Genomic DNA, 14,286 nt, shown 5'->3' with positions numbered 1-14,286 from the left:
TTTTATCACCTGGACTCCATGTCTTGTTTCCCGCATCGCAAACCTCTCAACCACAAATCCTACATTTTAGTTTCACCTATTTATCGGTATTTCAACAATTTTGAGACTTTAAAGCCAATTACTATTATTCAAGGTATTTTCTTTGGCAAATTCTGTAACAGAGAAAACTTACTGACTTTCAGTGGCTTTAATGTTAACAATGGAATATGGTCCATTATTATTCAAAGACTACCCTTTATTATGGAAAGGCTAATTTTGTTTCCTAAACCCAGCCTGTATATATATATATTTTTTAGGTCATTTTTGCTATCTTTTTTTTTTCCTTATAAAAACTCTCCTGGGTTTATTCTATATCATCCATAAAGCAATTGAGCTCAGCCCAAGACCCATCTAAGATCAGAAGGAGCACACTTTTGTCTTAAGTCAGCCTTTTCTCTTCATGAGTACATAAATCCCAGACATATCCCCAAATTCTGCTAAATGTTAAAGGACGGACCAGGAAAGAAAAAACATGGCGAAAAAGAGACTTTGTAAATAGCACTCTCGAGAGTGGGCATCCATTTTACAGGTTCAATAAAATAAAAGAATTATTGGTAAATGGGCCACGTGTGTCCCCACCCCCACATCCTGTTTGCTCTGGGGAAATTCATTAAATGGCCTGGTCACCTAGGTTTCTTTTCTTATTAAATTAAATAAAGGCATGCCTAATAAACTAACAATAAACGCATTAAACCAAACATAAAGGACAAATCAACAAACATATAGACAAGACTTAATAAATCAAAGTTCTTTTCCAGGATCTATTCTCTCCATAGCATTGACTACCCTTTAAAGATATTTTAGCTAAGCTCTGCCTGTCCCAAGGTGTGCTATGGTAATTTTTAAACAAAGCATTGAAGAGTCCCCGTCCCAGAAGAGTAATTGCTCTATCCTCTCTACCTGCTGAGCCTTTCCACACCAGAGGTGGAGAATCTGGTGGCAGTGTTTTTCAATCATTACAGACTTTTGATCCCAATACAAAATAGGCACAATGCAATTTGAACAAGACCCACATAGTTAATATGACAAAAGCACTGCTTTTCTTGAGCCAAATTAATAGAGTACATTTTGACATTTGAATTTCTTTATCCTTGAGCATGGAAGCTAAAGATTTACAATGATATTTTTTTCTTTTGGACAAATCCATACCCATTATTGCCTGGCTTAAAACAAAAGACACCCTCGCCCATTTTGGATCAGGAATTCCAATGCTTGGCGCTAGCTTAATGCTTAGTGAATCTCCCCACCTTTTTTCCCAGTGATCCCACCTGTTTACCCTTGGACTTCCTTTCTTTGCTCTGGCAAAACTTCTTCTCCATTCCCTGTCTTGGGCGACATAAATGCCTCAGTCTTTTTTGCAGCAAGGGTTTAGGAATCAGGAGAAGGGGCTGCAACATAAATGGATACACTAGACAAGAAATATAAATTTAGAAGGCATTGAGGGAGCCAGATGGATACTTACTCTCTAGTCAGTGGTTCCCCAACTGTCCAGACTAACTGCTTTTTATTTACACATTTTGCTCATTAGAAAAGCAAGCACAAATATAAGGTTTGGTTAAAAAGAAAGGGTGATCAACTTAGAGGAATTGCTTTCCGCTGTTCAGCTAGCATTAGGTAATAATAGACAGATTTTAAACCCTGTTGAATATCTAAGTCCATCAATCTCCTGACATTTATTATGCTAACTACTTTGGTCTTTGCCCCAAGTAAAGCCACACAATTTTGTGGTAATTTTTAAAAATTCAAGTTGGAAGGCTTGTTGATAACTTTACACTCAGCAGTCCAATAGGTGTGCTTTTAAAAACCTCTCCCATTTGTGATGTTTGTTTACATTCACTAATAAAAAATTCTTAGGATTCAAGATAGCTCAATGTTTGAGAAAGCATACCTTTGTGGTGAATTAAATGTCAAACTGTTGAAGAGAAAGTGCATGAGTAGTTCTACAATAAAATACATATCACTATCTAATGAAACTTTTGTTCATTTCATTCAGAAGTATAGTCAGGGATGCCAACTCTTTCAGTTTAACTGGCAATCTCTGTTTCAATCTTATTATTCCCACTTCAGAAAAGTGCTAATGTCATTTCAATAAGCAAAAGGATGCTTACATTTAGACTTCTTCAAACTTTTATATAATTCCTTCTGTAATTTTTTTTCCTACTTACTCTATTCCTTTAAAGGTTGAGGACATATAAAATGCCACAGGGAGGAGGTCAACAGTTGTTTTGCGGCCTGTTGGAGGTTCCTCAACTCTTTGCTTGCTCTAATTGGAAAACAAGGCAGCATGCCATGAAGACGAAGCACACTGCTTCCTTTTGCATTCAATTCAGTTCAAAGACTGTACTGGTATGCACTTATGGTCAAAGGAAACATGGGGAAATTTAGAGCCAAGAATGCTACTCACCATCCAACACTTTGTATTTACATGTTTGGGGTAAAATTGGACAAGAGATTGCATTTTGAGGAAAAATTTATTCTGAAAATTTTAACAATACAGATGTTCAATTTAAACATTTAATTATATTGTAATTTAAGTCAACACTTATGAAATAACCCTGAATAATTGACACTTTGTATTCTATGCAGAAACTTCATAAAGGGATCTACAATTCTTGAATCTTCCCCAAACCCACCATTTGCTTTTAGTCATTCTTAAATAACAGAAGACAATTTCTTTATAAATTAAATGTCATCCTTACCTTAGCATCATTTTTAATTTCAGTGTCTACTTTGTCTGTCACAGGGACTTCCCCACTGACTCTCCCAGAGGAGCCCGATAAGTTGAGCTACTGTACTGCATGATTCACTTTCTCCTCTGTAGATGGTGAATCCTATGATCCTAGCCAGCACCATACAGGGATCTCATACAGAGGTGTCCCACCAGCTGTTGCAATCATTGCCATCCACCCTCCCCATCAAAACCATCTGTTCTGCGGCTATGGTAATCATCTCAGTGACTGTTTACAACATAAGTCAGAAGAGGCCTGCATATTGGTGGTGCTCCACCTGAGCCTCCTGTAAAGTCAGTGACCAAGTAACAACACTTGAACCTCTTTTTAAATTTCTTTGTTGATTAATGTATTGCATATGTGTCCTCATCCCTCCATTAACTCCCCAACATCCCCCTCACTCATGTCCTCACTTTGCTGGTGTTCGTGTCCATTGGTTAGGCTTATATTCATGCACACAAGTCCTTTGGTTGATCTCTCTTCCTTTTCCCACCCTCCCCTATCTTCCCTCTGAGGTTTGGCAGTCTGATTGATGCTTCTCTGTCTCTGGATCTGTCCCTGTTCATCAGTTTATGTTGTTTATTATATTCCACAAATGAGTGAGATCATGTGGTATTTATCTTTCTCTGACTGGCTTATTTAACTTAGAAAAATGATCTCCAGTTCTATCCATGCTGTTGCAAATGGTAAGAAGTCCTTCTTTTTTATTGCAGTGTAGTATTCCATTGTGTAGATGTACCACAGCTTTTTAATCCACTTATCTGCTGATAGGTACTTAGGCTGTTTACAAATCTTAGCTATAGTGAATTGTGGTGCTATGAACATAGGGGTGCATATATCCTTTCTATTGCTGTTTCTAATTTCTTGGGATATATTCCTAGAAGTGGGATCACTGGGTCAAATGGGAGTTCCATTTTTATTTTTCTGAGGAAACTCCACACTGTTCACTACAGTGGCTGCACCAGTCTGCATTCCTGCTAGCAGTGCAAAAGAGTACATTTTTCTCAGCATCCTCACCAACACTTGTGGTGTGTTGATTTGTTGATGATAGCCATTCTGATGGGTGTGATATGGTTCCACATTGTTGCTTTGATTTGCATTTCTTGGATAATTAGTGACTTTGATTATGTTTTCATATGTCTCTTGGTCTTCCTTTGGTCCTCCTTTGAAAAGTATCTATTTAGGTCCTTTACCCATGTTTTGTTTGGATTGTTTATCTTCATTTGTTAAGTTGTATGAGTTCCCTGTAAATGTTGGAGATTAAACCCTTATCGGTGATGACATTGGCAAATGTGTTCTCCCATGCAGTGGGCTTTCTTGTTGTTTTGTTGATGGTTTCTTTTGCTGTGCAAAAGCTTTTTATTTTGATATAGTCTCATTTGTTTATTTTCTCTTTAGTTTTCATTGCCTGAGGAGCAATAACAGTGAAGAAGTTCCTTCAGCATGTCTGAGATTTTGCTGCCTGTGGATTCCTCTAGTATTTTTATGGTTTCCCATCTAATGTTTAAGTCTTTATCCATTTTGAGTCTATTTTTGTGTATGGTGTAAGTTGGTGGTCTAGTTCCATTTTTTTGCATGTCTCTGTCCAATTTTCCCAACACCATTTATTGAAGAGACTGTCTTGACTTCATTGTATGTTCATGCCTCCTTTGCGAATATTAATTGGGCATAGTGGTTTGGGTCATTTTCTGGTGCTGGAAACTGATCATTGTCTCACTAATAGAAAGTTGAGGACAGGAAACCCAGAAGGCTGGTCAACAACCTGAATTGCTCTAATCACTCACTGTTTAGTTGAAACGTTGTTAGCTGAAGCAGCCTCCACCTCTATTTGTCTATGTAAATTTCTTTAATTGGAGTTTCATGCCTAAGGGCTATAGGTGTATCCCAAAGACTCAATAAAATGGATAGCATGGCCAGAGCAGTGTGTCGTCCTCCCACTAGAGGTGGGCACCTGTCTGGCCCCCAATATTTCCAAATTAATACTTTTTTAATTCACTTTCATTTGCGTGCAGCCTTCTCCAGAACCCGAACCCTGAACCAAAACCCTGAATCCCGTGGGATGTAAAAGGGGTTCCCACATTCTGGGTTCTCTATTCTATTCCATTGATCTATATGTCTGTTCTTGTGCAAGTACCAGGCTGTTTTAAGAACAGTGGCATTGTAATACAGCTTGATATTGAAAGAATAATAAAGAGTTTTTTTTTCAAAAGCTGTTTTATCTCAAACCCCCCCCCTCAAGGTCTCTCCCCCTGTGCTGGTAAAGCTGACTGTGTATTTTATCTCAACTCCTCAAGGTCCCTCTCCCAGTGATGGGAACAAGACCATTAAAGCTGAGTGTCTTCGAGCAAAGAATAAACAGAGCAGTGTTATGTTGTTCAGACAAAAAGAGAAACATAGAATATGAAATTACCAGATGGGATTGTTGTTGCCCTATCATAAAATATGTAACTAACAGCTCCCCTTTGGAATTTCCCGGCAGCTTTTGGTCCCCTTCTGCTCCCTCCCGTGTGTGACCCCTCCCAACTTGTAATTTTTGCCTATATAAGCTTGTAGAATTTCCCACTGGGCGGTTCAACTCCTCTGCTCCTGCGTGAGTTACGATTTGAGCCCCAGCATGCTGGAATAAAGCCTCTTGCTGCTTGCATCAAGTGACGCCTCCTGCGGTTGATTGGGGTTGCCGTCAATTCAGGGGACAGAGTAAGGGTCTCCTTTTGGGGGTCTTACAATATCTGATATTGGGATCCCACCTACTTTGTTCTTCTTTCTCAGAATTGCTGCAGCTATTTTTTTTTTTATTCCAGATGAATTTTTGGAAAGATCGTTGTAAGTCTGTGAAATATGCTGCTGGTATTTTAATGGGGATGAGCCTCTCTAATAAAATGGTAATATGCAAATTAACCATCACTCCGCTACATAAACCACACCCACCAGCCAAGCCACGCCCACCAGCCAATCAGGGCGAGTATGCAAATTAACCCCAATCCAAGATGGCTAGAGCCACAGAGAGAAAGGTTTCCCAGGTAATAGAGGAAACCAAGCTTTCCATAGCCGTTGCAGGCCTAAGCCTCCACTCAAGCTACAAAGTTTCAATTATAGAAGGTAAACAAATTAAAACAAATGGCGGCAGAATGGAGCTTGAGAAAGCAGGCCAGCGTTGCCGGCGGCAACATGGGAAGCAAAGCTTTCCGCACACCCTGGCTGGGCTCACCCGCTTAAGGCTACAAAGTTTCAATTGTAGAAGGTGAATTAATTGCCACAGAAATGGCTGCCGCCCCAGAAATGGCTGTCGGCCCAGGCTACAAAGTTTCAATTGTAGAAGGAAAATAAATTCCAGATACCAGGGCCTCCCCTTGGGTTGCCAGGAGGCGTGGCCGGCCTGCAAACCACCACAGGCCCCTCGCTCAGGCCGCCCCACACCCCAAGAGAACCCCCACCCTTATCTGTGACACCCTTTAGGGCAAACCAGCTGGCCCCCACCCGTGCACCAGGCCTCTATCCTATTTAATAAAAGAGTAATATACAGATTGATCATCATTGCAACACACAATATAGCTGCCCCCATGTAGTCAAAGATCCTGCCCCCATATGGACACAAGATGGCCACTACAAGATGGCCAGCAGGAGAGGGCAGTTGGGAGGCACCTGGCCTGCAAGGGTGGGCAGTTGAGAGGGACCGGGTTCGCAAGGGAGGGCAGTTGGAGGTGATCAACCCTGCAGGAGAGGGCAGTTAGGGGTGACCAGGCTGGCAGAGTAGGGAAGTTGGGGGCAAACAGGCTGGCAGGGGAACAGTTAAGCAGGCTGGCAGCGGAGTGGTTAGGGGGTGATCAGGCTGGCAGGCAGAAGCGGTTAGGGGCAATCAGGAAGGCAGGCAGGCAAGCAGTTGGGAGCCAGCAGTCCTGGATTGTGAGAGGGATGTCCGACTGCCCACCAGGATCGGGCCTAAACGGGCAGTCGGACATCCCTCCAGGAGTCCCAGATTGGAGAGGGTACAGGCTGGGCTGAGGGACAACCCCCCGCTGTGCACGAATTCGTGCACCAGGCTTCTAGTATTGAATATGTAGATTGCTTTGGGTAGTATGGACATTTTGATGATATTGATTCTACCAATCCATGAACACAGTATGTTCTTCCATCTGTTGATGTCTTCCTCTATCTCTTTTTTTTGTGTGTCCTGTAGTTTTTCGCATATAGATCTTTTACCTCCTTAGTTAAGTTTATTCCTAGGTATCTTTTTTTTTGTGATGGTAAATGGAATTGCTTTTTATTCTCTCTTTCTATAAGTTCACTATTTGTGTAAAGAAATGCCATAGATTTCTTGGCATTAATTTTGTATCCTGCTACATTGCCAAATTCATCCAGTAAGCCTAAGAGTTTTTGATGGGGTCTTTAGGGTTTTCTATGTACAATATCATGTCATCTGTGAATAAGGACAATTTTACTTCTTCTTTTCCATTTTGGATGCCTTTTATTTCTTCTTCTTGTATAATTGCAATGGGTAGTACTTCCAGTACTATGTTGAACAGGAGTGGTGAGAGTAGGCATCCCTGTCTTGTCCCTGTTCTTAGGGAAAATGGTTTTAGTTTTTTTTTTTCCATTTAGTATGATGTTGGCTGTGGGCTTTTCATATATGGCTTTTATTATGTTGATTATGTGATTTTTACGTCTCAATTTGTTTATGTGATGTATCATGTTTATTGATTTGCAGATATTGTACCATCCTTGCATCCCAGGATAAATCCTCCTTGGTCATGGTGTATGATCTTTCTGATGAATTGCTGAATCTGATTTGCTAGAATTTTGTTGAGGATTTTGGCCTCCATGTTCATGAGGGATATTGGCCTATATTTCTCTTTCATTGTGTTGTCTTTAGCTGCTTTTGGTATTAGGGTGATGCTGTCTTCATAGAAGTAGTTTGGAAGTGCTCCTTCCCCTTGAATTTTTTTGAGTAGTCTGAGGAGCATAGGTTTTAGTTCTTCCTTCAAGGTTTGGTATAACTCCCTTAGTAGCCATCTGGTCCCGGGCGTTGTTTTTTTTTTTTTTTTTTTTTTTTTGCTGGGAGCTTTTTAATGACTGCTTCAATTTCTCCCATAGTTATCGGCCTATTGAGTTGTTTAGAATCTTCCTGATTGAGTTTTCGAAGGTTGTAATTTTCTAGGAATATGTCCATTTCCTCCAGGTTGTCCAGTTTGTTGAAATAGAGTTGTGAGTATTATTTTTTAACAATCCTTTGTATTTCGGTGGGGTTTGTTGTTATTTCTCCCCTTTCATTTCTGATTTTGTTTATTTGGGTCCTTTCTCTTTGCTTCTTGGTGAGCCTGGCTAGAGGTTCACCAACATCATTTAGCTTTCAAAGAATCAGCTCTTGGTTTCATTGATCTTTTGTATTTTTTTTTTTTTTTGGTCTCTATGTCATTTATTTCTGCTCGGAACTTTATTATCTCCTTCCTTCTGCTCACTCTGGGCTTTTCTTGTTGCTCTCTTTCTAATTCTTTGAGTTGTAGATTTAGATGGTTTACTACCATTTTTTTTTTTTTTGTTTGTTTTTGAGGTAGGCCTGATGAGCTATAAACTTCACTCTCAGGACTGCTTTCATTGTGTCCTAGAAATTTTGGATTGTTGTGCTTTTGTTATCATTAGTTTCCAGTATGATTTTAATTTCTTCTTTGATCTCATTGGTAACCCAGTCATTATTTAATTACATCCTATTAAGCTTCCATGTGTTTGAGATTTTTGAATTGTTTTATTGTAATTTATTTCTAATTTTATGGCATTGTGGTCTGAGAAGATGCTTGGTATGATTTCAATCTTCTTGAATTTGGGGAAACTTTGCTTGTGACCCAATATGTGGTCTATTTTTGAAAATGTCCCATGAGCACTTGGAAGAATGTATATTCTGTGGCTTTGGGGTGAAATGTTCTGAAGATGTCAGTTAAGTCCATCTGATCTAGTGAGTCATGTAGGATTGATGTTTCTCATTGCATGGTATATATCTCTAGTAGGTCGAATACTGGATCAGATGGGAATTCCCTTCATAATTTTTCTGAGGAAACTCCATACGGTTTTCCACAGTGTTTGCACCAGTCTGCATTCCAACCAACAGTGCAAGAGGATTCCTTTGTCTCCACATGTTTACCTGCACTTGTTGTTTGTTGATTTGTTGATGGTAACCATTCTGATAGCTGTGAGATGGTATCTCATTGTCATTTTGATTTGCATGTCTTCAGAGATTAGTGACTTTGAGCATTATTTAATATGTCTCTTGGCCTTCTATATGTCCAATTTAGAAAAGAGTCTACTCAAGTTCTATCCCCATTTTTTATTGGATTGTTTTTCATCCTTTCATTAGATGGGTGAGTTCCCTATAAATTTTGGATATTAGGCGTTATCGGATATAACATTGGCAAATAATTTCTCCCATGCTGTGAGCTTTCCTGTTTTTTTGTTTGTTTGTTTTTTGTTGGTGTTGTTGATTGTTTCTATTCTCGGCAGAAAATTTTTGTTTGTTTGTTTTATTTTGATGTAGTTCCATGTGTTTATTTTCTCCTTAGTTTCCATTGCCATAGTGGTTGCATCAGTAAAGAACTTCTATGAAATATGTCTGATATTTTGCTGCTTTTAGATGCTTCTAAGATTTTTCTGGTTTCCATCTTATGTTTAAGGCCTTTTTTCTTTTTGAATTTATTTTTCTGTATGGTTTAAGTTGGTGGTCTAGTTTCATTATTTTGCATGTATCTGTCCAATTTCTCCAACACCATTTATTGAAGAGACAGTCTTGACTCAACTTTATGCTCTTGCCACCTTTGTCAGATATTAATTGAGCTTAATGGCTTGGGTGTATTTTGGGTTCTCAGTTCTGTTCAATTAGTATATATGTCTGTTCTTGCACCAGTACCAGCCACCTTGAGAACAATGGCTTTGTAATATAGCTTGAGAGCTGGTATTGTGATCCGCCTATTTTGTTCTTCTTTCTCATAATGTGGGTATTCTGGGTCTTTTTTAATTTCATACTAGTGACATGGTGCACGAAATTCATGCACGGGGGGTGGGGGGTACCTCCACAGCCAAGGCTGCATCCTCTCTAATCCGCGACCCTTTGGGGGATCAGACCTAAAACCACAGTCAGACAACCCTAACATAATCTGGGATCTCTGGTTCCTAACTGCTCACCTGCCTGCCTGCCTGATTGCCCCTAACTGACCCCCTTCCAGCCTGATCAACCCTAACCTCCTCTGCCTGCCAGGCTGATCGCCCCTAACTGTCTACCCTGCTGGCCTGGTTGCCCCTAACTGCCCCCACCGCCGCTTTCCTGGTCGCCCCCAATTGCCCACCACCACAGGCCTGGCCACCCCTTACTGCTCCCCCAGCCATCCTGGTCACCCCCAAAAGCCCCCCTCTACTTATCTAGACACCTCTCACTGCCCCACCTGCTGGCCTAGTCGCTCCCAACTGCCCCCCCCCCCCATAACTGGTCTGGTTGCCTGACACAGCCTGCTGTTCAGTTGTTGGTCATCCCTCATTATCCCCCCTGCCGGCCTGATCACTCCTTGCAGCCTGCTGTTCAGTCATTTGGTCGTCCCTCACTAACACTCGTGCTGGCCTGGTCGCCCCATGCAATCTGCTGTTCAGTAGTCTGTCTGTTTGATTTGGTTGTGGTGGCCCTTGACTTTTTATATATTAGGATGAAGTTTTGCAGACTTTGTTCTATGTCTGTGAAATATGCCTTTAGTATTTTAATGGACATTGCTGTACATCTGTTGATTACTTTGGATAATATGGCAATTTTAGTGATGTTGATTTACCAATACATGAAAATGGTATATTCTTCCATTTGTTTGTCTTACTCTCTCTTTTTTCAATGCCCTGTAGTTATCCAAGTATAGGTATTTTACCTCTTTAGTTACGTTTATTCCTAGGTATCTTAATTTCTTTATTGCAATGGTAAATGGGATTATTGTATGTTTGTTCTTTGTTTGTTTAGTTTCTCTTTTTGTGAGTTCATTATTGGTGTATCAAAATTCATAGAATTCTGGGTGTTAATTTTGCATCCTGCTATTTTGCCAAATTCATTTATTAAGTCCAGTGTTTTTTGATGGAGTCTTTAGGGATTTCTATGTACAATATCATGTCATCCTTGAATAATGACAGTTTTACTTCTTTTCCATTTGGAATGCCACCTATTACTTCTTTTTGTCTTATTGCTGTGGCTAGCACTTCCAGTACTGTTTCAAGAAGTGGTGAGAGTGGACATTCGTGCTTTGTTCCTGTTTTAAGGGGAGATGGTTTCTGTTTTTGCCCATTGAGTATGGTGTTGGCTGTAGATTTGTCATATAAGGCTTTTATTATGTAGAGGTGTGATACCTTTATTCCCAGTTTGCTTAGAATTTTTACCAAAAAAAAAAAAGCATGTTGGGTTTTGTCAAATGCTTTTTCTGAATCAATTAATGTGACTGTGCGATTTTTTATATCTCAAATTGTTTATGTGATGCATCACTCTAATTGACTTTGGGATCTTGTACCATCCTTGTATCCCTGGAATAAATCCAATTGGTCATGGTGTATTATCTTTCTAATGTAAGGCTGGTTCAGATTTGCTAGAATTTTGTTGAGGATTTTAGGATGTATGTTCATCAGAGATATATTGGCTTGTTATTCTCTTTCTTTTAGTGTCTTTATCGACTTTTGGGATTATGGTAATGCTGGCTTCATAGAAAGAGCTTTGAGTGTTCCTTCCTCTTGAATTTCTTTGAAATAGTCTGAGGAGGATAGGTTTCAGTTTTTCTTTGAATGTTTGGTAAAACTCTTCTGTGAAACTGTCTAGCCCAGGGCTTGCATTTTTTTTTTTCTGGAAGGTTTTCAATAACTGTTTCAAGATCTTTCATATTTAGTGGCCTATTCAGATTCCTTTTATTCTTCCTGATTGAGTGTTGGAAGGTCGTATTTTTTTAGGAGTATATCCATTTGATCTAGGTTGACCAGTTTGTTGGAATATAGTTGTTCATACTTTTTTTTTTATAACCCTTTTTTATTTCTGTGGAGTCTTTTGTTATTTTGCCTCTTTCATTTCTGATTTTGTTTATTTGGGTCTTCTCTCTTTGCTTCTTGGTGAGCCTCAATAACAGTTCATCAATCTTATTTATCCTTTCAAAGAGCCAGCTCTTGGTTGTATTTATAAGAAGTAGTGATGCTTTTTCTCTTCTTTACTGTTTTGTTTGTTTGGTTGTTTCTTTTTTGTCTCCATGTGATTTATTCATGCTGTGATCTTTTCTATTTCCTTCCTTCTGTTCATTCTGGGATTTCTTGTTGTTCTCTTTCTAATCCTTTAACCTTTTGCACTCGGATGTCCAGTGTGACTCGCCATGGTTAGCATGAGAATAAAGGAATCAAGAAAAAAGAAATCGAGTGCAAAGGATTAAGTTGTAGAGTTAGATAATTTACTACCAGTTATTCTTGTTTTTTGAGGTAGGCTATGAACTTCCCTCTCAGGACTGCTTTCAGTGCATCACATTGGTTCTGGATTGTTGTGTTTTGATTTTTATTTGATTTTTGGGTGTTTTCAATCTCTTCTTTGATCTCTTTGATAACACAAACATCCTATCTAATAATAGACAAATATGCGAATTGACCATACCTCCAACACACCCACAAGCCACGCCCACAAGCCACGCCCACCATCCAATCAGAGTGAGTATGCAAATTAACCCAAACCAAGATGGCTACAGCCACAGAGAGCAAGGTTTCCTATGTAACAGAGGAAGCCAAGCTTTCCGCCTGCCCTTGCCAGGCCTAAGCCTCCACTCAAGCTACAAAGTTTCAATTATAGAAGGTAAACAAATTCAAATAAATGGCTGCAGAATGGAGCTTGAGAGAGCAGGCCAGGGTTGCCGCCAGCAACTGGGGAAGCAAAGCTTTCCGCATGCCCTGGCCTGGCCCACCCGCTTAAGGAAACAAAGTTTCAATTATAACCCCAACAGAAATGGCTGCTGGCCTTGGAGGGAGCCCCAGGCTTGGATCCACTCCAGGCTACAAAGTTTCAATTGTAGAAGGAAAATAAATTCCAGATACCAGGGCCTCCGCTTGGGCTTTAGGGGGCGTGGCCAGGCTGCAAATCACCTCAGGCCCCTCGCTCAGGCACCTCATACCCCAAGGGAACCCACACCTGATCCGGGACGCCCTTCAGGCAAATCAGCTGGCCCCCACCCCTGTACCAGGCCTCTATCCTATCTAATAAAAGAGTAATATGCAGATTGATCATCACTGTAACACACAATATAGCTGCCCCCATGTGGACAAAGATCCTGCCCCCATGTGGACACAAGATGGCCCCCACAAGATGGCCAGCAGGAGAGGGCAGTTGGGAGGCACCCGGCCTGCAAGGGAGGGCATTTGGGAGGCACCCTGCATGCAAGGGAGGGCTGTTGGAGGTGATAAACCCTGCAGGAGAGGGCAGTTAGGGGTGACCAGGCCGGCAGAGGAGGGAAGTTGGGGGCAAACAGGCTGGCAGCGGAGTGGTTAGGGGGTGATCAGGCTAGCAGGCGGAAGCGGTTAGGGGCAATCAGGAAGGCAGGCAGGCAAGCAGTTGAGAGCCAGCAGTCCTGGATTGTGAGAGGGATGTCCGAATGCCTGTTTAGTCCCGATCCCGGTGGGCCTATCATTCAAAATTGGAAGCCTGGTGGGATCGGGCCTAAACCTGCAGTGGGACATCCCTCAAGAGTTCCCATATTGGAGAGGGTACAGGCTGGGCTGAGGGACAACCCCCCTTCGTGCCCTAATTTTGTGCATCGGGCCTCTAGTTGTTTATAACATACTGTATAGCCTGCAAATATTTTAATTTTTGTTATTTTTATTGTAGTTTATATCTAACTAGAAGCCCAGTGCACGAAATTCGTGCATGGCGGGGGGTTGTCCCTCAGCCCAGCCTGTACCCTCTCCAATCTGGGACTCCTGGAGGGATGTCCGACTGCCCGTATAGGCCCGATCCTGGTGGGATCGGGCCTAAACGGGCAGTCGGACATCCCTCTCACAATCCAGGACTGCTGGCTCCAACTGCTTGCCTGCCTTCCTTCCTGATTGCCCCTAACCACTTCTGCCTGCCAGCCTGATCACCCCCTAACCACTCCGCTGCCAGCCTGGTTGATGCTTAACTGCTCCCCTGCCAGCCTGTTTGCCCCCAACTTCCCTCCTCTGCCAGCCTGGTCACCCCTAACTGCCCTCTCCTGCAGGGTTGATCACCTCCAACTGCCCTCCCTTGCAAGCCTGGTCCCTCTCAACTGCCCTACCTTGCAGGCTGGGTGCCTCCCAACTGCCCTCCCTTGCAAGCAGGGTGCCTCCCAACTGCCCTCCCTTGCAAGCCTGGTCCCTCACAACTGCCCTCCCTTGCAGGCTGGGTGCCTCCCAACTGCCCTCCCCTGCTGGCCATCTTGTGGTGGCCATCTTGTGTCCACATGGGGGCAGGATCTTTGACCACATGGGGGCAGCTATATTGTGTGTTGCAGTGATGATCAATCTGTATAGTACTCTT

The sequence above is a fragment of the Cnephaeus nilssonii genome (assembly GCF_951640355.1).
Source record: "Cnephaeus nilssonii genome assembly, chromosome: Y".
NCBI classification, from domain to species: domain Eukaryota; kingdom Metazoa; phylum Chordata; class Mammalia; order Chiroptera; family Vespertilionidae; genus Cnephaeus; species Cnephaeus nilssonii.
This window is presented reverse-complemented; position numbering follows the sequence as displayed.